The sequence below is a fragment of the Siphateles boraxobius genome, unplaced genomic scaffold (genome assembly GCF_051911475.1).
Source record: "Siphateles boraxobius isolate OS27281-9 unplaced genomic scaffold, OSU_SipBor_1 3, whole genome shotgun sequence".
NCBI lineage: Eukaryota > Metazoa > Chordata > Actinopteri > Cypriniformes > Leuciscidae > Siphateles > Siphateles boraxobius.
Window position 1 is genome coordinate 15,837,430 of NW_027508919.1, and position 24,897 is coordinate 15,862,326.

The following is a 24,897-nucleotide window of genomic DNA, read 5'->3' on the forward strand; positions in this document are numbered from 1 at the left end:
GGAGAGTAAGAAAAAAGGTAAAGGAGAGAGAATCACGATGAGAAGTTGAGCATAAGTGATCCCCTTTGTATTGCTGGCACACCTGGGAACATCTGATTGCATTGAGCTCTAAAGAAATACTGAAAGTTCAATACAAGTTGAGCTCAAATTGACAGCATCTGTGGCATAATGTTTATTGTCTGAAAATAATGGACTTGTCCTTTGTTTAATTAAATAAATAATAAAAGTAAACTTTACAATAGAAGTGAATGGGGTTAGTATTTACTGGACTGAAAAGTAGAAATGTGTTACAATTTTATAAAAGCATTTACATAACATTTTCTTTAACTTCATATTCACTGTAAAAAACGATATGATCAATAAGTTATAACAATATTTTTACATTGCTTTTTAAAGACAGTTTAATGTAATTTAAGTTGAAATAACTTAAACATCCAACTTGATTGTACTTAAAAATTGTAGGCAGCAACTTTTTTTTACAGTGTTGTGCAGTGAGCTGTAAAGTTGTTCTCTTTTTTTACGATCATTTTAAGTTGTTTTGCAGTTGTAAATTAGATATAACTTAGAATAAGTTAGCACAGTAAGCAATTTGTGTGTGTGTGTGTGTGTGTGTGTGTGTGTGTGTGTGTGTGTGTGTGTGTGTGTGTGTGTGTGTGTGTGTGTGTGTGTGAGTGTGTGTGTGTGTGTGTGTGTGCATGTGTGCGTGTGTGTGTGTGTGTGTGTGTTTGGCATTGTGCCACAATTGCTGTTGATTGATCTTAACTTGTATTGAACCTAGAATATTCCTTCGGTCAGCACGGTTTTGCTGAGAAGCCGTCACGAGCAAATAATCAATCTTCACATATAGTATAATATCTGTTGTAGTTATCAGTTGTTGTTTTTTTATGAGAAATTCAAAATGAAATATTATAATAAAATCAGCATTTAAAATGATGATGATAAAAGGTTTTTAAATGATCAGCTTATGATTTCTTTATCCATTTTAGGGCCAATTGAAATTCAGCACAGCAGCTGAGCTCAACGGTGGCCTTACGCTCCCAGACTCACAAGACCAAACATGTCAGATCATCCCAAAATCTAGAAAATGCTTGTTTGCTCTGGCAAGGCTAAAAGCGTTGGCATGTCCACTCTCCCTTCTGCTGGTCTAATGCAGCATGGGTAATGCTGTCAGAGCAATGCATCGTGGGGACGTTTGTGCCACTGCATGATGAAGCGTTCTATTTATATTAAAATGAGAGGCTTCTCCTGAGGGAGACATTGAGGGGAATGGAACAACAAACACCCAGCTTTAGTGTGTGTGTGTGTGTATGTGTGTGTGTGTGTGTGTGTGTGTGTGTGTGTGTAAAAGAGAAAGAGAGCACCCAAGAGAAGGACAGTGACAGCAAAAATGGCAACCCTTCATCCAGAGTGGCCCTTTGGACCCTGGGAAGAGTTATAATGTGGTCGCAAGGCATTGTTGCAAGGATTTTTTATTTCTAGTGTTGCTGCGTTTGTTTTTTGTGGCATATAGTCATAAACCACGCACTGTAATAAAAGGAAAGCCTTAAATCTAGCTTGAGTGACCAGTGGGATATGGGATGCGGGTGGTCACACAGGTTTTTTACCATGTTAATGCGCAAGCCAAAAGCCTTCAAGGCTTGCCATGGTGATGGATGAGTTGCAATTCAGTTGAAAAGCTCCTAGTACATTGGTTTAAAATGTTGATCTTTTACTGTAGCTCTCTCCAGTCACATTGCAGTTAGATCGCATTGCAGCATAGAGATAAACATTCTTACCACCTGTAATCCATTTGTATTCAATTTATTTCTATATAATCTATTTTGGTGTTTTCACTGCGCCAAAGATGTGGTGGTACTGTAGGTTTAGATGCTTACAGTGCTCAAACTGGTGACTGACAGTTTGAACTATATCTCATTATGGTGTAATCCCCTCCAGAAAGGCCATTCCTGACTTCATCAATACAAAATAGGCCTGTGAAAATAACACGCCACGAAGTCTCGCTGTGCAGCACTAACAGCAATGAAAAGCAAGTCCGTCCAGTGCGTGTGTAATGATTCTGCTATTACAAACAGTGAAGGTTTCTCTTTTTTCTTTCTCAAACGGCCAGAGAATGGCCTGCACCAGGCTAGTTAATTAAACTCAAGGGTGAAGCATTATTTGTGGGAAAAAATCCAATTATTTCTCCTTTCTACCGAGAGAGAGAAAGTGAGGGAGGGAGAGAATGAGAGAGTCAGGATGTCACTTGGAGATGAGATGGCCACTTCACTTCTCTTAAGATCTTCATTGTTCATCTGCATGGGCCATTCATTACATTGAATTATTTTCCTCATTTGCAAGTCAGGATGTCATGGAGAATTTTTATTTTTTTGGATTATTGGAGATACTCTTTATGCAATATTCCAAAATGATTTCTTATTTATTCATTAATTTTCCCTTTGCCTTAATCTCTTATTCTCTCAAAGTAAGTAATAACCCATGATAAAAAGTCAAACATCCTTGTTTATTCCGTGACTTCAAAGACAGAGGGCATTACAGTCAGACAAAGGGCTAATTAAGTCTGAAAACCTTAATTATAACTTCATGGTTTTATTTACGGAAACGTTAATTGGTGAGATTGTGTCAGAGCATAAACCCGTATTCCAGCACTGCAATTAAAAGCCTTAGTTCAGGGCCGGCAGCTCCCACATTATGGCTTCAAAGGCAGAGAAATCAAAGTATCTTAGATCCGCAGGTGTGGTGTTCATCTCACAAGAATTTGGTATATTGTTTTAAATAATAACACAGCTGTGGTCAATAACAATGATAAAACTGGACATTCAGCGAGCAGTTTGCTGGCATCAAATAGCATCAGATTTGTTTATTTATTCACCTGTCATGCATTATTGCAATAGTTCTAATTAATGTGTGTGTTTGTAAGTGTGTGGAGGGAGCATATTGGGTGAGATGTAATTTCACTCTTTCATCCGTCCGCAGGGACTAGCAGGGCCCCTAATCTGGCCCCGTGAGCCCTCGCCCTGGGTTGAACTTTAGCCCTGAGAGGGTCAGCCACTGGCCCACTGGGAGACTGCCTCCACCGGCTGGCTTAATCCCAGCCAGTCGATAGACGTGGGGTACCGGGGCACGGATGGAACCCTCCACACACACACACAACACAACACACGCACACACACAACACAACACACGCACACACACACACACACACACACACACACACACACACACACACACACACACACACACACACACACACACACACACACACACACACACACACACACACACACACACACACACCAACAAATGCACTTATATATACACACATGCTCAAACATGTAAACGGTTAATTTCAATATGTGATAAGTGGTGTTGTCAACAAGCAGGTGCGAAAGTTCATTCACATTCACACAATTTTCAAATGCACATCCACATAGATGCATATCTAAGGGCATTTAATTTCAAGAGAAAAGTACCAGCAAACCTAATGTAATCACACACTCACTGCATGGTATATTTATGCATATGATTTGAGCCTTTACCTCAGGGCACAATGTGCTGGATTGATGTGGTAATGTTTTAAAGGGCTGCCAAGTGAGTGGAACATCACTTTAGCAGTGGGTCAATGGAAGAACGGATTTTCTTATTTAGATTTGACTGGATAGGATTGATCTTGTTCCGTTCACTACATGGTTTCATAATTTTTGAAACACTACTCAATCTGAAATTTGTTAATAGTTAACATTGCATTATGTAATAGTTCAGTAACAGAAATTGACATGTAAGACCACACTTTGTTGGGTTTTGACTGACAGGCACCAGGTAGATTGCTTTAGCTCCCAGCCTCCATGACAATGAGATGGGTGAGTGGGGTAGAGATATTGGTGGCAACTCCCTAAATTACAGTACTTAGAAGGAGATAGGAAGTGAAGGGGGGTGAGAATGAGTTTTTCAATGAGCTTGACTCTCTGGGGAAAGGATCGGTCAGTAGACGATTGAGATTAGGGTCAGGGTGGGCATGTCATCAGAGGGACTGGGCAAATTTATTGTAGGGCTGGGGTTAAACATATGGTTGTGTGCTTCTCAGCCCCAATGTTATAGTTACAGTTCAGGTAGAAATGCCACTGGTTTTTGGTCTGTATATGAGATTATAACAGATAGGGTGTGTTAGAGGAAATGATTGTATTTATTTGTAATAATTTATTAATTGTATGTTAAATTATTATATTTCCAATATTTTAGATATTTGTAGTTGTATATTATATTTCTAATGGTATTTATAATTGTTTATGTGTTTAAATGTTTTTAAATTAGTGTGTTACTTTATTATAGTATAGTATATTATAGTATAGTATATTATAGTATAGTATAGTATAGTATAGTATAGTATAGTATAGTATAGTAGTAATAATGAATCATTGTCTATGTTGCTTATTTTTGAATGCAGTGAGCTTGACCGCCTCACATCGCAAAAAAACGTAAATATATTGGTGTCAGAACTTTAAAGTCTACAGAAACCTTATGGAATATGGATTGTAAAAATTTCATTTCCCCCAAAAATGTTTGAGACTTTTCCACAGTAAAAAGAGTCCACAATCCTTCTTTGCATGTATAGCCATCCTCTTGTTCCTTACACTGATCATGTTTTGAAAAATGTTGGTTTGACCATTTCAGTCATAAGCCATTTGGGTTATTTACGGAGACATGAAGGTTCAAGCTCATCATTAATCTGTACACTGTCTCATTCCATCAGTCTGCTTACATTTTGATATAGACCTGCCCAAAGGATTAACTCAAGATGTCAGCCGTAATCAACTCTACGCCTAAGGTGTAATATTCTAATGTAGGTATTAAACAGGGACATGCAGGCTTTCGGGGGTTAATTACATCTCATCTGGAAGAGTGACAGTCACAGAGTTTGACAGATAGATAAACAGATAGATTGATAAATAGATAACTTTGACCCCGGGGCTCCTTGTGACTTTCACTTACACACTGAAATGGCTCTACCTAAACTGTTTATTAACAAGCAAAGGGAGAGTAGGAGAAAAAAAAATTATCAGAAAAATAAATTAACGTTGGCTTGCAGCCCATCTCTCTCCAATCAAATGGCCAAAGATTACCCCATATAATTATACTAAAGGGCAATTGGTTGATATGAGTGCAGGTCGGAGGTCGTGGCCGGCATAAGTGATTCCCCGGTAGACTGTAATGTGGTCTGTTCGTCTCTGGGTCTGACCCTATTCCACTGCCTGATTGCCGCCTGTCACCTTCTCTTCAACTCATGTAAATTGTGTCTGCTACTCTAGCACTTGTACGGAAAAAAGGGTGGGGGGACTGGGTGTTTGTGTGTGCAGAAGGGGTTTTCTCTGTCCGGCCAAACTGTGGACGCTCTGCTTGTATCGAAACCCATGTGTCTGTAATGGTTTCTGGGTGGCAATTTGAGCGACGACGTTTTGGACTCATCCTCCTTAATAGGTTGTCCTCCTCCGGCTAAAATTGAATAGCCCCGACATGGCCCAAGGCGGGCGATAAAAATTCAATAATTCGGCTGGGGTCAGAGTCCTGTCATTTTTTGGGGATGGGGGTGAGTAATTATGCTGCACTAACATGGCGAAGGGGGTGAGGGGTTATTGGATTGAGGAGGAGGTGCACCTGAACTTTGATAGAACTGTAACCTTCACAAGTTCTCCAAGTTTCAGGCCACATGAATAACTCTCTGCAACAACCCACACAATCATAAATGCACTGTATCTGGCAAGGGAGATATGGCCAAGTTATTTTTAAATGTGCCAATTTTAAATGTTATGATCCTTAGGTTATTAAAGCCTGAAATGCTTTATGAGTGGAAAAACATGAAGGCAAAGATTCTCTGCTTGTGTTCATGCCCATAACGTATATTTTCACTGATCCCAATATATGTCACAAATCAACAAGCATAATTCTCCATAAAATGTCACAAAAGCAGTTCTGATGGAAAATTGAAAACGTTAGAATATGAGCCTCCCTCCTCTGAGGGCGAGTTGAATGGAGGGAGTCACATGTCTTTTGTCCTGTCAGTTTTATATGGCATTATTATTCTCAGGGTTGTAAATTCCAGGCATGTTAAGATCTCAGACAACAACAATATAAAATTCAATCAATGAGGTGCTCTTTGTGTCTGCCCCTGCAGATGTTTTGCTGCCTGTGCGAGTTCTTAAATCACAGGCAGGAGGATTCTGCATAATTGCATGGTGGTGCAGATCTGATGTGTGCCGTCTGCGTTCTGGCCTGGGCGTTATTGAGCTAATGTGAATTGCTGTTTAAAGCGGCCTCATAAAATAAGGCCGTTGACACAGGGTCAGTTCGGAGCTGCGTGTTTTGTCGCACGTTATATTACAGAATTAATATTGATATGTGCTATTGAATTTAATTTATATTTATGTGTAACATTGACAATAAGATGTGAATTGTTACCACGTTTTTTCTGCCCACCTCTGGCATAAAAGTGCTCTGCCTTATAGTATATTTTTATGTATAGGTTTATATACGCAGGCAAGATTTTGTCTTGCTACTCATTTTCCTTGAGATAATGCACAACACATTTTTTAGTATATGCATTGTCAAACACATTCTGTCTAAATATTTATTGCAGTTCTATTTTACGTATCCTATGCTATCCTATTACGTAGGACTGCTAAAATGAAAGTATTTTTTAATGAAAAGTTATCTATAGATTTCCCAAGATGGAAGCCCAGCTACTTACTGTAGGTTGCTTTTTAAAGCACATTCAATGTACACAATATTCAAGCAGACTGCCTTTTAGCTCTGCTGATGAGATTTACAATAAGTAGGCTATAAGCGTTTTATAAAATCAGCTTTTAAAACTTTAGCAAGTTAAAAATATGCACTGATTTAGTACCAAGAAGTCAATATTTCAATGTTGTGCTTCAATACGTTAGTGGATTCATTTTATTAAACACACATTATGCATGCTGCATAAGTCAGAATGTGTAATTGCTGATGAGATAATGATTGAGCGTTATCTGATGGCCTCGTCATTAGGATGCTAATGAGAGACTGGTCTATTCTGCCCAGCCCCATCTTCCCTCTGTGGCTTAATGAGAATGACATGGCCCACCTGAGACGGATCATCCTCCAGTTAATATTTCCAATCTGTTAATCAATGAGCTGATCGATGGATGGCAGGGTGAGGGGAGACTGGCCGGGTCACCCCAAACTGTCAGCATGGTGCCCCGGCGGGATTATGGGGCCACACTGGCTCTCTGGATCAGATGGCAGTTTTTAAAGTGTTGGATTTTTACATGCTTGTTATTTTAAAACATTACTGAGTGATCTGCTGGCTATATGTTATTCTGAAAAAAAGTTATTTTCATATTTTATACAAACAATTGATGGCAACAATTGATGTGGAATGATTATTATTTTATATATTTTCTGAAATAATTTTTTTTTAAAAATCAGAGAGAGCCACACCAAGTGCTGTTCATTGGCCACAATGCTGACTGGTGTCTTGCAAAAAAAAAAAAAAAAAAAAAAGATCAAAGTTCAAAGGGGAAGAAAAATCATATTAACAGTGTAATAAGAAAAGATTTGGCTGGTATGCTGCAGGTTGTGGAGCAGTAGCTGAAGGGAGGTCTTTATTTTGACATCAAGCTGCACAAGCAGCCCCCTTAAAAAGCTTATTATGTTCTCTGGTTGTGGCAGTGCCGGCCCATTCCCAGCCTCGAAGTAGGAAAGCTCAGGACCAAGCTGTAGCACATTAGAGCCAATAAATGTGCGTTGGCACTACTCAATTTAAAGTAAAGCCCTCTCTTGCCTGGCCGGTCTGCCTCATTCCTAATAGGGTATTCCACAAACGCAGCTCATCAATTGCAGGATATCTCGTGTATGGCTACTTTTTCCTTTTTTTGTTGCTTTTTTCTTGTGTGTGCATGTGTGAGAGGACAGACATAGTTTTTTTTTTTAAGTTTTGTGATTTCGTAGATGTTTCTCTTAGATTAGACGGGGGTAAAAAGTGTGAAAGCTATTGATGTTACCGAGAGGACAGGATGTTTTATTATTATTATTATTATTTTGTTTATTGTGTTTATATCACACCAATCTGCAGGGGTTTCAGGTTTATTTTTTAAATTATTTAAAACATTGACATTTGTATTACTGCATTGATAAATGTTCTTTGATTTCTGCAGAGAGGCTAATATCAACCTACAAGATTAACTTAAGCCTCTAAAGTTCACAGAGATTTTCTTGTGTGTGTGTGTGTGTGTGTGTGTGTGTGTGTGTGTGTGTGTGTGTGTGTGTGTGTGTGTGTGTGTGTGTGTGTGTGTGTGTGTGTGTGTGTGTGTTCTGTAATAATTCAGTTTTTCCAATCAACTAAAGTCATTTATGTGTATAGACTAAAGCGCTATCTAATAATCATTTGTTATAAATTGGCTATAATTTATAATATTTAAATTGTTTAAATGTATTTCACTACAATATACACATGGTATTGTAATTATGTCATGAAATATATTTAATACTCATATAATAGTAAATGAAAAAAATATGTAATGTTATAATAATTCTGTGTGAATAATAATTTTAACTCTTTATAATCTTTTATAAACATTTTAAAACTGCAGTTCTATTTTAGTTTTTAAGTGTATATGATTTATATATTATAATGTTAATATGTATTTTGATATCATTATGATGTTAAAGGGTTAGTTCACCCAAAAATGAAAGTTCTGTCATCATTTACTCACCTTCATGTTGTTCCAAACCCGTAAGACTTTCGTTCATCTTCAGAACACAAATGAAGATATTTTTATTAAAAACTTAAAAAAGTTCATGAAGAGATCATAAAACTAATCCATATGATTTGAGCGGCTTAGTCTAAAATTTCTGATGAGACTCGATCGCTTTATATGATGAACAGATTTGATTTAGGCTTTTATTCACATCAGTTATAGTAATCTGAAGCTCAAGCATGCTTGCTTGATGTGCAAGAACCAATGAGGTTCTTTCTCTTGTTACGCAGCACGTTTGAGCTTCTGCAAGAACCAATGAGGTTCTTTCTCGTTACGCAGCATGTTTGAGCTTCAGCAAGAACCAATGAGGTTCTTTCTCTTGTTACGCAGCATGTTTGAACTTCTGCAAGAACCAATGAGGTTCTTTCTCTTGTTACGCGTGTCATGCAGTTATGGTTGATTTTCTGTTTGTGTTCACTAATCAATGTTTATATGTGAATAAAAATAAAATCTGTTTATCATATAAAATGATCGAGTCTCAGAAAATTTTGACTAAACTGCTCTATTCATATGGATTAGTTTTACGATCTCTTTATGAACTATTTAGATTGGAATCCAATTCTAACACTTCCAATAATTAGAAAAAGATCACATGAAGAGTGTCAATAGCTTTTTGTACTGTGGTATCATTAAGTGCTAGTGGGATCTGTATCAGAAACTAATAAAGAGCACAACAAGCATTCTCAATGACTGATGGCCCATTGATTGCCTGTGCAGTTTCTCCCTGATGGTCACTTGTTCAAGAGTTGTCTTTTCATCTTTCTTTTCCTCTGAGAGGGTGAGGATGAGGGGGCAGTGCGAATGTCAGAAAAAGAGACGGCGAGGAGAAACAGACATACATGAAGAGACATACACCCTTTAGTTGTGCAAGTGACTGGCCGCCTAAATTGATTGTGACTTTTCACCCTGTTTTTTTTCCCGTTGCTCACTGACTCATTTAAATTCTCTGTTTGGCCCCAGATGATTCAGTGGCTGATTAATAAGTCAAGTCTCTGCTGCACCACACCAGCTTTATTGCTTCAGCCTTTGATATGCAGGCATGTCCAAAAGAGCCCAGATTTCAAAGATGGCCCAACTGTCGGCATACATATTCACAATGATCTAGGCCAAAATTAAGCTCTTTTATGCACAGAGTAACCCACTAATTGGACTGTCCTTGAGAATCTGCCATATTGATTACTATTCACCCACATTACTGTACATCTGCTAACCTTCTTAGATAGTTATCTCTTATTCTTGCTAGAAGTATTCATGCTGTAATGCTATGAATTACTATCACATCAGTTGGTTCTCTTTATATTAATAGTAATTGTAGCGTGCTATGCATGTTGTAAAAATGTTCAATGTTTATTCTTGTCAAGTCAGCTTTATTTATATAGTGCTTTTTACAATACAGATTGTTTCAAAGCAACTTTACAGAGATAACAGGAACATCATGCAACAATGTTTGTTTCCAGAAGAAAATAGCATTTCCCTTTCAAGGGAACTTCGAGCTGCGTCAAACGCTGCGGGAACGCCCCTGCGTTGTGCGTCATGAAGCACGTATGGAATCAGCCCAATGGAGAGATGAAACGTCATAGGCGGGTGACGTCATCGACCAGGAAACTATAAAGCACCCCAAAAACACAAGCGCATTAGCTTCTGTGCTTTCAGTCGCGCTACATGTGAATCTGTCCCTGTGTGATATTGTCTGTCTTACATACCCTGCACCACACAAACAATTTATCCCTATATATATATATATTGAGAGATTATGGCGGACGAACAGCAGTTTAGAAAGTGTGTTCCTCCCTGCTCGCGTTATTTAACGAGCGGGGATACACATGATCTTTGTGTTGTTTGTTTGGGAGTTCAGCATGCCCAGTTTGCTCTCGAGGGAGCAGACTGTGAGCATTGCGAGCGTTTGCCGTTAAGGACGCTCCGCTCCCGCCGATCGCTCTTTGAGGAGAGCGGTTCGGTGCGCGCTCCCCGCGGTTCGGGTCCCGCTTCTGCCGAGGCAGAGCGGCGGCGCTTATCGTGGGGATCGCAGATGGATCTCACAGCGGGGTTTGAGACGGGCTCTGCCTTATCTCTCCCTTCACCTGTGAGATCCAGTGCCTCAGTCCCGGGTTCGGAAGCACGCGCTGCGGTTTCTTCCGCTCGGGCTGAGGCACCAATGCTGCAGCTATCCAGTTCTGAGGAACTTGATGTTGTTAGTGTTGAGGGAGATGTGGAGGATTCGCCACCCCACACTCCTGAGAGTGATGAGCTTATGGAGGTGTTAACAAGAGCTGTTGGAAAACTTAATATTGAATGGCCAGTGACTAGACAGGAGTCTGTTTCTAAATCAAAGTTGGATGAGAGATTTTTGCCGTCACGTGTGCAGCCTCCACGCCGGTGCCTGCCGTTTTTCCATGATCTCCACACCGAGGTGTCGAAATCATGGAGAAAACCGGTGTCATATAGAGTGTTTAGTCCCCAGACTTCAACATACGCTAATATTATGGGAGCCAAGGCTCATGGTTATGGTGCTTTGCCTCGTGTGGAAGAGACGCTTGCGAGCCATCTCTCCCCCGAAGCAGCATCATCTTTTAAGGCACCGGCATTACCCACCAAGCCTTTAAGAAACACTTCGGCTTTGGTGGGTAAAGCATATTCGGCAACAGGTCAGGCTGTGTCATGTCTGCATACTATGCCAATCTTGCAGGCATACCAGGCTGATCTGCTAAGGGACATGAGTGAGAGTGAGGAGGTCAGTACTGACGTAGTTCGCGAACTGCGTCAGGCTGCTGATTTATCCCTGCGTGCCACCAGAGAATCGGCCAAATTAATGGGTCGTTCTATGGCAGCTCTGGTGGCCGCAGAAAGACATTTGTGGTTAAATCAGACTAATATTAAAGAGAGAGAAAAAGCTTTTCTTTTAGATGCTCCTCTTTCTCCCATGGGGTTGTTTGGTGATGCTGTGAATTCAGTTATCGATAAATTCCAAGAAGAAAAGAAACAAACTGCAGCTTTTAAAAAGTTTCTTCCCCTTAAAGTTCATGTCCCTGGGGCTGCTGGGCGGGAGCAGCCCCGGCCGTCTTCGAGCTCATCACATAGAGCGCAGCAGAGGCAGAGTGTCGCGTCTCGTGCTCCCCCTGCTGGACAGTGGGCTCAGCCGCGACACTCTCAGCCGAAGCCTTCTCCCAGTAGAACTGATCTGAGGACAGTTATATTGGCTAAGAAGGCTTCGGCTAAGAAGAAGTCCTGACGCCAAGCCGTTCAGGATGCTGAGGGTGGTCCCCACCGAGGCGGAAAGGTGTTCACCTCTTTTTACGGTGCCCATTCCTCCTCGGTGCCCTCAGGGGCTCGTTCTGCCAACCCCGCCTTTATGCCGGGGCACAGACGATCCCAGCGAGCGCTTTCCCGAGGGACGGCCGCTCCCTCTGAGGAGGGTCTCAGAGCGGTCAGACCAGTTGTTCCCTGCCGGTGCGCCGTTACAGGGCGCTGCGTCTGCTGCTCAAGTTACACCAGAGGCCAGTCTCGAGAGGCTGGTACCCTTAGTAGAATTTCTGGCAGAGTGGAAAAGCCTTCCAAAAATATCTCATTGGGTCCTGCAGACAGTAGAAAAGGGTTATGCTATCCAGTTCAGGTGTCGTCCACCAAAATTCAGAGGGGTTCTGCACACAGTGGTGGGCCCCGAGCAGGCTCTGGTATTGGAACAAGAGGTGAAAACGCTCCTTCAAAAAGAGGCTATAGAACGGGTTCCTCCTCCCAGTTTGGAGTCAGGTTATTACAGCCGATATTTCATCGTTCCAAAGAAGGATGGGGGGTTGCGTCCAATTTTAGACCTGCGCATATTGAATCGCTCGGTAGGGAAGCTAAAATTCAAGATGCTCACTATCAAGCAGATCGTGTCTCAAATCAGGTCCGAGGACTGGTTTGTCACGATAGATCTGAAGGACGCATACTTCCATGTGTCCATCCTTCCACAACACAGGAAGTTCCTGAGGTTCGCCTTCGGGGGCGAGGCGTACCAGTACAGGGTTCTTCCGTTTGGCCTAGCTTTATCTCCCCGCACTTTCACGAAATGCATGGATGCAGCACTAGTGCCTCTGAGGCTTCAGGGCATTCGTATTCTCAATTACATCGACGATTGGTTGATTTTAGCTCAGACCGAGCAGTTGGCGGTTCGGCATCGAGATGTCGTCCTCGCTCATATCAGAAAGTTGGGGTTGAGGCTGAACGCAAAGAAAAGTGTATTATCTCCTTCCCAGAAGACCACTTTTCTGGGTGTCGTTTGGGATTCGGTATCGATGCGGGCGCGACTCTCTCCGACCCGCATCGCTTCGATTCTCTCAGCTGTGAAACAAGTGAAGCTAGGCCAGCTACTCACTGTCAAGCAGTTTCAGAGACTGTTGGGTCTGATGGCAGCAGCGTCCAACGTTATACCTTGCGGCCTGTTGTACATGAGACCGCTACAGTGGTGGCTCAGGACCAAGGGATTCTCCCCGAGGGGAAATCCGCTCCGCACGTTCAAAGTCACGCGGCGCTGCCTTCGTGCTCTGGTCATGTGGAGAGAAACTTGGTTCCTATCCAAAGGTCCTGTGCTGGGGGCTCTTTGTCGTCGCATAACGCTAACGACGGATGCTTCCCTCACAGGGTGGGGGGCGGTCATGAGTGGTCGCCCAGCCCGAGGTCTGTGGCAGGATCATCATCTTTCGTGGCACATAAATTGTCTAGAGATGTTGGCTGTGTTTCAGGCTCTGAAACACTTCCTAACAGACCTGAGAGGCCATCATGTGTTAGTTCAATCAGACAACACGTCGGTGGTCTCTTATATAAATCATCAGGGGGGCCTGCGGTCTCGCCGGCTTTACAAGTTGGCCCGTCAGATCCTCCTGTGGTCCCAAGGGAAGCTACTATCTCTGAGAGCAATGTATCTCCCTGGGTATTTGAATGTGGTAGCAGACTCCCTGTCGAGGCAGGGGCCGAGGCCAGGGGAATGGAGACTCCACCCCGAGGTGGTGGAGCTCCTTTGGTTGAGTTTCGGTCGCGCCGAGGTGGACCTATTCGCTTCCAAGGAGACCACTCATTGTCATCGGTGGTTCTCCATCACTCTTCCAGCCCCCCTGGGGTTGGATGCTATGGTGCTGCCGTGGCCGAGGTCACGTCTGTACGCCTTTCCCCCGATTGCTCTGTTACCAGGAGTTCTGGAGAGGGTCCGCCGGGACGGGGTCAGTCTACTACTAGTAGCCCCGTTCTGGCCGGCCCGAGTATGGTTTGCGGACCTGATTTCTCTCCTGGACGGTTCTCCTTTGGAGCTCCCGGTCAGGAGGGATCTACTCTCCCAGGCGGGGGGCACGATACTTCACCCCCGCCCAGAATTGTGGAAACTGTGGGCTTGGCCTCTGAGGGGGCCCAGCTCATAGACTCCGGTCTCTCAACCGTTGAGACCATTCTTAACTCCAGAGCTCCATCCACGAGGAAGCTTTATGCCTTGAAGTGGAAACTTTTCACTTCTTGGTGTGGAGAACACCTGCAGGACCCAGTTAACTGCCCAGTGGGTGCAGTGCTGGAATTCCTGCAGGAGCGCTTCTCCACAGGGTTATCCCCCTCCACACTAAAGGTGTATGTGGCGGCACTAGCTGCTTACCACGTCCCTTTCAGTGGAGTTTCTCTTGGGAGACACCCGCTTATAACTCGTTTCCTCCGTGGCACTTTGAGGCTGAGGCCAGCAGTTCGTACGAGGGTGCCGACTTGGGATCTGGCCATTGTATTAGAAGGTCTTTCCCTAGCTCCTTTTGAACCTATCGAAGAAGTTCCCGAGAAGTTTCTTACTTTTAAGACTATCTTTTTGCTTGCTATCTCTTCACTAAAAAGAATCGGAGATTTGCAGGCTCTGTCGGTTTCACCCTCGTGCCTGGAATTTGCACCTGGCATGGTTAAAGCTTTTCTGCATCCTAGACCAGGTTACGTTCCTAAGGTTCCTACTAATATTGTTAGACCTACGGTTCTGCAGGCTTTCTGTCCTCCTCCATTTATGTCATCGGACCAGGAGAAACTTAATTCACTCTGCCCTGTTAGGGCATTAGACGCTTATGTCCACAGAGCTGCCCTGTGGAGGAAATCAGAACAACTTTTTGTATGTTTCGGGCCACCCAGGAAAGGGTGTCCGGCGTCTAAACAGAGAATGAGCAAGTGGGTGGTTGAGGCTATCTCACTTGCTTATGAGTCGGCTGGCCAGCCTTCACCTTTGGTTGTCCGAGCTCACTCTACCAGGAGTATGGCTGCTTCTAAAGCTCTTTTGTCGGGGGTTTCCCTGAGTGATGTTTGTGATGCGGCTGGATGGTCTTCACCGCATACTTTTATTAAGTTCTATGACCTAGACTTAAGCTCTACCCCTGGGGCACAGGTGCTCTCGTCCTCTGTGCGCTAGTCTCACATGACGGTCATTTGGTCCTATGGCGACGTGGGTATTCGCGTTCCCGCAGCGTTTGACGCAGCTCGAAGTTCCCTTGAAAGGGAACGTCTCGGTTACGTATGTAACCCTAGTTCCCTGATAGGGAACGAGACGCTGCGTCGCTCCGCCATACTCCCGGCACTCCCGTTAGCGCTTCCTTCAAGCCTATCAGAAGCTAATGCGCTTGTGTTTTTGGGGTGCTTTATAGTTTCCTGGTCGATGACGTCACCCGCCTATGACGTTTCATCTCTCCATTGGGCTGATTCCACGTGCTTCATGACGCACAACGCAGGGGCGTTCCCGCAGCGTTTGACGCAGCGTCTCGTTCCCTATCAGGGAACTAGGGTTACATACGTAACCGAGACGAACTGTCCAGCTTAAGTAAGTTCAGTGATGTTTCATATTTGTGTAAAAAAGTTATTAATTTAGTTCATTTATATAGCCGCGCTGGAGAAAACCGTCATCCAGCTCAGTTCAAATCTCATATAATGGTGTCAATGCAGGCAGATCAATAATATTGTTGAATATTAAATTAAATGTCCCCAACTAAGCAAGCCAAAAGCCAAAATGTGGCAATTTTATTGAAAAAAACACAAAAAACGTCTGTATGCAGATTGACTCTTATTATTAATCAAATCCTTATTTATTATTAAATTCGTATCATTAGTTCATTTATGTTACTACATGAAGCTCATTTGTAGATTACCTTAAACTTTTAATTATTTTTTAATGTAAGAATTAAGGCCTGTTCACACAAATTCTCAAGTGACAGAGCAAAGTTTCACGAATAGCCTTCAAATTAAGAAATGGATTATCACAATTTGATATTTCATATTATTATTGCAAATCTGATTATGCATGTTTATCATGGTAAAAAATCAGATTTTTTTTTTTAGTCCTGGTTTTTTAAGTGTTTACAAACCCAATCAGTGACGTCAGTTTTATTTTTCCTTTTTCTTTACATCCTAATTGACCTATTCTTCTCTCACACAGCTGACCCTTGTTTTCCGTTGCACATGCAGTCATTACTGTAATTAGTGTGTAGACAATGTGTAACACTAGTGTGCCTCACTTCATTAACAGAATGACATGTGTTTGTCAGTCTCCATTATTCCAGCCAGCCTTCTTCAAGAGCGATGGGTCACTTCCTAACTAGTGTGTCCAATAACTAGGGGCTGTTCAGCCATAAGTGTAATGTTGTCTTCACTAACTGGCTCATTGATCTCGTGAGATGAGCCATTAAACATTAACGGGCTGGCGCTGGGCTGTTCTCACACAGCCAGCCGATTAATAGAGCCGTAATGAAGGAGGACAGGGCCCTTAGAACGTACTGATTGATGGCCGAAGACAGAGAGAGAGAGAGAGAGAGAGAGAGAGAGAGAGAGAGAGAGAGAGAGAGAGAGAGAGAGAGAGAGAGAGAGACAGAGAGAGACAAGCGGCACCTGTTTAGATATTGAAGGATACCGAGGGTCGCTGGCACCCTGCTGAGAGGTCTATACTAGACTATGTGCTTGTGCTACAACAGCCGCTGACAAGCTCGGCTCCCACAGAGACTGTGCAAATACAAGGGCCTTGAAATAGATATTATATGCAAACTGACTGCTCATTCATCCAATCAGCCAACCGCTCAGAACTACATATTCTCATAGAAACATGAAAAGACTGGGTTCTCATAAATATAGATGTGTTATGAACCTAATAATAAAAATCCTTATTTTGCTTTGTAAATGCGTATGTTTGGACACTTTCTTTTAAAGGCATACTTTTGTAGGCATGTCTGAACATGTACACAACACTGTGTGTGTTCTCACTTAAGGGAAGTACCTACAATTGTGTTCAATGTCATTTGTTACCTATACTGACATAACTTTATTTCGGCTGTTCCATTTCTTTTGTTTTCCCTTTATTTTCTATTGCTAATAATCAAATACTCCATTAACTTGTCTAACTAGATGTAACCCTCTATGGGACTAATTATGAAATCGCAGCTAGAAAAAAATATATGTCTTTATATTTTACATATATTTAAGACTAAAATAAATGTCCAAAATTTGTTTTCTACATCTGACCTTTGACCTTATTTTAGGAGGGTGTCAACTGACAACTGACTTTCTCCTATTAGGGTCAATTATTTTTGGCAAATTGTCTGAATCTTCACATACATTCAAATGCATTTCACTTTCTATAGACATTATTAGAGTTTATTAATATAATATCTTGCTGATTACTTAAATTACAGCAATTATTTATTGGAAAAATTGTAAGTATCATTCACACCATGTCTGTTTTTTAATTATTTTTGAATACGTATGCAGTATTAAACTACGAAAAACATTTTCATGGTGTTTTAATATTCAGTGTTTTAATGCAAAAAAAATATTTTTTAAATCAAGCATCTATTTCATGTCTTGTGATATTCCCTTAGGGTTAGTTTCACCTCGACTCTCTCTTTCCTCATCTTGCTCTTTTTAACAAACCCTGACAGCTCTCAAGTGCCTGTGTTTTTACCCTTTTATCAGAAACAAGCCTCCTGGTCCTCTGGTATTCCAAACACTACACTCAAACCAGATGTCCTTTTTTTCCGCCGGTGGCACAACTTTCAAGATGACAGCGTGCCCCAAGAGAGCAGGGCAAAATCCATGGCCTGCTGAATTTGTGACTAATGGGCGTTTTGATGTGACAGCAGCCACCGCCTAGGGAAATTGAAGCGAGCAGCGTGTCGATAGCTTTTGTGTCTCTCAGCGGTGGGTTATTGTTGACGGACCTTTGGGACAGGCCCTGGCCGTTTACGTTTGCAGACGGTATGTGGTCAGCAACAACTTTTCTCTCACTCCGTCTCTCTCCCTTTTTATTGTCACTATTGATCTGGCGCTGCCTCTCCACGGTGTGGCTAATTTGCTTGTTAACATAAATTTGTCAGCAGCGAGGGGAAAGGGTTTCCATCACAACTGCCTGCAATGAAGCTTGAGCGACCCCCTAGCAACCCCCCCCCCCCCCCTTCGGTTTCTCTCTTCTCTCCCCCATCTCTCGCGCTCCGTCTATCTGTGACTCCCTTCCGTCTTTGATTTCCTCTCCCTTTTCCTCTTGCAGTTTTTCTCGTTCTTTCTCTCTGCCCTCCGGTCCAATGCAGTGGGCCGATTTATTAAACAGCTGGTTGTTAAGCTGTCATTTAATCAATACGGTTTCTCGCACCCCTTGCTCCTTGGAATTAAATGCGAGTTAAACACAAACCAGGCATAATGACCTTTTTATGGGGCCTGCTCAGCCAATGAAATTAGCACGAAGGATCAGATATTTATACCTATAAGCCTGTGTAAGTCATTAACTTCAGACAATATCATTTTAAACGACAACACATGTCTCGCTCCCCTCCGCACGCTTTATGTCATTCTCCGGTTTGTCACGGCGCAAGAGGAATTTTGAAGCCTCATAACGAACTGCAGACCTCGGGGAATAAATCAGCATATTGAGAAAAAAAATGGGAAACTGAAGGAAGGGTAAAAAGAGCAAAGATCTTTAATTCCTCCACCCAATCTCACCAGTTTGTCCAACTTCTAAAAGCTCCAGATGATGCAAAAAAGTTCAGAAAGTTCTGAGCCATCTGCTGAGATATTAGCGTTTTTGCATTGCGGATCATTTGTAAATATTTTGGCTTTTCCATGTCACGCAGCAAGAGCATTGTGAACACCAACAGCCAAGGGACTGAAGTCATCCTGGCGAGTGAAACTAAGGTAAAGTATTTAATGTTTTGTTTGCACAACGAGATAGAAATCTTAATTCTAAAGATAAATGAACTATCACAAGCAGTACAATATTTGGAGCAACTGTGAAAACACCATAATACCCAATCAGACGACATAATGAGATATTACACTAGGGTTTTATTCATGCATACACTGTAAAAAATTATCGTGATTATAACGGTAAAAGACTACAGTGCAAAACTTTTAATTGCTTAACAGAAAGTTTCCTTACTATAAACGGTAAATAACTGTGATAGATCTAATAGTACATTTAATGTCATTTTACTGTAAAATACCGTTAAATTTACAGTTTTTGAAAGTAAAAAAAAGAAAACTCATTGTATAATTTACAGTGAAAAACCGTAATTTGACATTCCCACAATTCCCTGCGTGACACTTCACATTTGAAGTATTTTTGTTGAAATAACTGTTTTTTCATAGTTTTCTTAGGTTTTTTTTTCTAATCAATTATGTACATTAGGGTTTTATGTTACATTTAATGTTGTTAAATTAATGTTTATTGCATTTTTAAAATTTCATGTGTGTTATCATGATGGTGTTTAATGTTTGTGCGAATGACACTGTGCAGCGTCTATACAATAGTATTAGCTTTCTTGTGGAAGAGCTGCTTGTGATGAGCTTTGATTGATCATGTGACGCTCATCACTGCTGTGATGACTGTTGGTTGTCAGTGTATTACAATGTTACAAAACAGAAATAAATACTTCAATAGGTCCGTAAATTAACATTAAATCAGATAATAAAATATGGTTTATTACTTGAAATTTTAAGTTAAGTCTGTAAAACCAATAACGTTGTTACCGTATTTTTGACAGTAAAGTTCCGGCAACCAAAGCTGCCGTTTCTTTACCGTAAAAATTACGGTTTTATAGTTTTGTTTTACAGTGTAGGCTCAGAGCACAAATTCTATTTCCTCACAGAAATTCATGAATATTAATCAGACACTATACTTTTTTTTAATGCGACTGAAGCATATCAGTTGCATTGTTAGACTTGGTTTTTAAAGTAACACTAATATTTGCCTTCAGTACATTATTATACATCACAGGAGTCTTTGCTGTCTGTGCAGTGGGAGACAGTGGTAAGCTTTTTTGACATGACATATTGTCTGTGTTTTCCTCAGCGCGGCTCACAGTGGGAGACATGACCATTAAGCTGCGGCGGTGGTGTAAAATTTCCCAGAATGCAATGGTCAGAGAAAGGGAGCACTACCTCCCAGGTCTGGTGGTGACAGGCTGGGATGACATCACCAACAACTGCAATGAGATACCATCGTAGCATAAATAATATTTTTGTTGACGTTCGAAATAAATCAGATCATAAGACCTGTAACTCATAGCTAAGCTAAGATATCATCACAGTCTCAGACGATCCATTCCTCCCACTGACCCTCTGCAAACCTGACACGACAACTGTCACCCATGAGTCAACACACGGACAGCAAAGAAATACAGCAAAAAACACTACAATTCATTTTAACATAAAAACATGATTCATGAACATTCATTCAAATACTAATTGCTGCAAATAAATGTGTAATTAAAAATATTTCTATTTCAAATAAATTCTGATCTTTTGAACTTTTTATTTTTCAAAGAATCCTAAAAAAATGTATCACGGTCTTCAGAAAAAAATATATGAAGCAGCACAATGGTTTGATAATAATAAGAAATGTTTCTTGAGCAGCAAATCAGCATATTAGAATGATTTCTGAAGGATCATGTGACACTGGAGACTGGAGTAATGATGCTGAAAATTCAGATTTACCATCACATGATTAAATTATTTAAAATAATTAATTTAGTAAACAGTTATGTTAAATCATAATAATACTTCAGCATATTACTGTGATCAATCAAATGCAGCCATGGTGAGAGACTTCTTTCAAAAGCATTAAAAATCTTACCGAACACAGTTTTGTGTAGTAGGGTGAATATTAATGACAATTTCTAAGTTCACATTTAATATATATGGAAACAATTGAAAATGGTATATTCATAGTATAGCACTAATTGGTAAGAATAGATCTTTGCTTGACCATTTGCTCTACCCTGAGGGAAGTGGACATCCTGACCCTAACCTGACCCTAACCTTACCACAACCTCAGCGTTCTTTTGACCTTTGACCCTAAACTTAACCTTAACACTCACAGGAACCCTGACTTTCACCTTTATCCAGGCACTCTGCTTTCCTCACAGATCTGTACTCCCCTATGCCTAAATGCTGTTTATCCCTCTTTTTTATGTTGTTCCACATCCTACACACACACACACACACACACACACACACACACACACACACACACACACACACACACACACACACACACACACACACACACACACACACACACACACACACACACACACACACACACACACACACACACACACACACACACACACACACACACTTTTAAGCTGTTAATATACGCAAATACGGATATAGAGGAGGAACTACAGGCTGACAGCTCTATAATTTAATCCAGATAATCTGTTTTATTTCAGTATCTTAGACATCAGAGTGCGACTCTTTAAAATCTCAAAGTACCTTTCGCTCTTGACGACTTGAACGATATTCATTGTGTATTTTTTTTAATTCTTGTCACGCACGATGCACTGTGAGATACTTAACGTTCCATGTTTTACCATCTAGAGTACACGAGAGTAATGTGTCCTAGTTACTGCACGTAGTTTTACTCGAGTTGTAATCAAGTTGTACAGTAGCTTGCACAACATTGGGTCACATTACATTACATTGCAGTATTTGTGTGAAAGCAATAAGAAAGTATTCCGGAAAGAAAGAAAGAAAGAAAGAAAGAAAGAAAGAAAGAAAAAAAGAAAGAAAGAAAGAAAGTGAAAAAATGAGAAAGAAAGTAGCGCACATATGAAACATTACATTTATTTTATGGAGCGGATTATAAATGAACAATGATTGTGGAATTGTTCGTACTGTTCGTAATTGTTCGTGGATAATGGAATTGTTTTTGTCGGTGTTGGTGAACATGCATGTTACTTTTATTTTATTTATTTATTTGCTTAAAACACTGTAAAAAAAGTTGCTGCCTTAAATTTGTAAACACAATCAACTTGTATGTTTAAGTCATTTCAACTGCTGAAGCTTGTATAACATGAAAAAGTTAAAAATTTCTTGAAAATTTAAAAACATATGTTGTCATAACTTATTGTTATTTTTTTTACAGTGTAGTTTAAACCACAATACCCAAGTTGCTTTTTTTAAAATGTAACACACATTACTTTTTTCTATTTATTCAGTCTATAACCAACATTGTAATTGATGCATGTATGGTGGAAATTACAGCAATTAAAACTAGTAATTATGTAGCGATGGTTACTTTTATTTGGAGTAATTAAAAAATATTATGTCATTTTTTAAAAGTGACATTAACCAATGTGGTTATTGTTATTGAAAAGATCAATATAAAAAATATTAAAGGTTAAGTTTTATAATACAAATGTAAAGTTGATTTATTCTACATATATACAGTTTTACGACTTTAAAAAATAAATAAATAACATAATCAGATTTAATAACACATTCTCCCTAACACTAGAAATATTACTGTTTATTTATTATATTCACTATTATTTAAACTTAAAATGAATCCTATAATCTAACAAGCAGCACAAAAGGCAGCTTAAACAGCAGATTGAACTAGGATTAAATGCATCGGCATCAACTTTGAAACTCTTTTAACGTTGCATACTTTGTCAAGAGTTCTTTTGCATTTTTGTCAAATAATTGAAAGATTAACCGGATTAACAAGATATATGATGAATGTAACTATATTGTCAGTCATTGCTTTGATTGATAACATAACAAGAATGGTGAACCTTTGACATGCCAGCATTGGTCAGCAGTGTACAAAAAACAAGTTAACTCTCCTCACACACATGCTTTGCTCTTTCCTCAGGTTTTCTCATGGCTCCCAGGCGGAGGAGGCTCTCTTCCCGGTCCCTGTGTAAGTCTCCCTTTGGCGAAGGGCTTAATCCACTCTGCCACTTTAACCCCCCGCCTCCAGTCGTAGAACAGGCCCTCTCCAACGGGTGGTCATCCACTCAGCCCCCAACACCTCCTTAAAAAAAAAAAGAACTCATGGAGGAAAAAAGTTGGAAAACTAAACATTGTTGCATTAGATGGACATCCTGCAAAATCCTTTTCTCCAATCCAGATGCTCATATCTCTTTTGACAGTCACTGGGCGGCAAAGTTCGTGCTTTAAAGCAAGTGGCTTTTGGACTCTGTTTTCAACTTTCAGTGTAATGAAAGGCAAACATTGCAAAATTCCCGCGTTATTAAATAAAACATGTCGGTGGCCTGGGGCCAAGCATTGTCACGCTATGAACAAATGTCTTATGATAATATGTTCCATGACTACTGGCCCTGATCTAGAATGAGCACGTTTGATGTATAGACTCATTATTATCTGCAAGATATATGCTTGCTTAGATGAGAGGAAAATTTATTTTCAACTCAATCCAGCCTTACTCCTCCGTGTTGTGTAAATGAAGGATAGCGTTTGAAAAGTGTGTGATGATCAGAAAAAGTGTAAGTGGAAATTATATGTGTGTGTGTGTGTGTGTATATATATATATATATATATATATATATATATATAGCATGCATATAGTTTGTAGATCATCTCAAGGTGAACTAAAGATATACTTCTTGGAAGAGTAAAATTGTCGACATGTAAGTGGAAATAAAATTGAGCAAGCTCACATTTAAATTAACACCAAACATTAAACAATGAATGTTGAACACAGTCCTGACTTTACTTAAAGATTAAGTAGAGAAATTGAAATCTGAATAGCGGTAAGAGAAATGGAATTAGACTATAATTTATCTATGCTGAGTAAATAATTCATGAATGGATTTTCACACCATTTTCTGAACTGACTGAAATTGAATTGACCTTCAATCTGATACTCAAGTCATTCATTTTAGTTTGCAATCACACAAATTTAGATTTAACATTTAATGTCACTAACATGATCCCACATAATGATAAATCATAATATCATAAAAAAACTGTATAGGATAAAATTAGCAATGAAAACACAACATGCTTATGTATGTATATGTTAAATGTTATGTTTAATATAATAATAATTATTATTATTACATAATATAATTATTATAATAACACACCTAGTAGCAGGTTCAAAATGATAATTATCAGTGTAATCCATATTTAGTAGTAGTTAATGTATTATTATTATTTTTATTGTAGACTTATTATTGGACTTTGAATAAACTACAATGCATCTAGAGGAAGAAAATAAGTCACATCCTTGAATATTTCCATGTATGTGAAGAATTACTATAAATATCTATGAATTTAGGCAAAAAAGGAAGGAATGGAGGGAGAAAAAAAAGACAAATTCCAACGGCGGCTCAAAAAAAGGCACGGCCTTCCTCGCTCTCTCTATCCCCCAACACCTTTCTGAAGGATTTATGTAGAATATGAGGGGATTGGAGCTACACCTGGCTTGACAGACACAGCGCTACTTTATTAAAGCTAGTGCTGCACAGACTGGTGCTGTATTAAAATTGAAATAGAAGCAGGAGAGAGTTATTTGAGGCCAGAGACTGAGACCAAATCCCGGCTGGTCAAAGCAACCGAGAGTTTCCCCTCAGCCCGCATCTAGGTTTACCTGAGCGCATATGAACACACACACATTTAGAAGTACAAGTAAACGAGAGTTCCTATTGATATTTAGATAATATCATCACATTGGGCTGGGTTTTTTTTAGCTATAGATTTTAAATTGCATATTATATTCCTTCTTCAAGCAGGTAGTGCTGTTTTTTTTATTTTCTTTTTCTTTTTCTTTCTTTCAAGACCTGGTCCCTATCGGCTCAGCGCAGGCCCTTCTGAGGGCCTTCTGAATGTGTATGGA

General features: G+C 40.3%; 1 long non-coding RNA gene across 1 annotated transcript in view; it reads left to right on the plus strand.

Annotated features, from left to right (window-relative positions):
• Positions 1–23,473, plus strand: part of LOC143757015 (uncharacterized) — a 38,036-nt gene extending 14,563 nt beyond the window's left edge. The window contains exon 3 of the long non-coding RNA XR_013210371.1: positions 22,909–23,473. This is a non-coding gene — a long non-coding RNA (uncharacterized LOC143757015). The remainder of the gene's footprint in view (positions 1–22,908) is intronic.
• Positions 23,474–24,897: the final 1,424 nt, after the last annotated feature.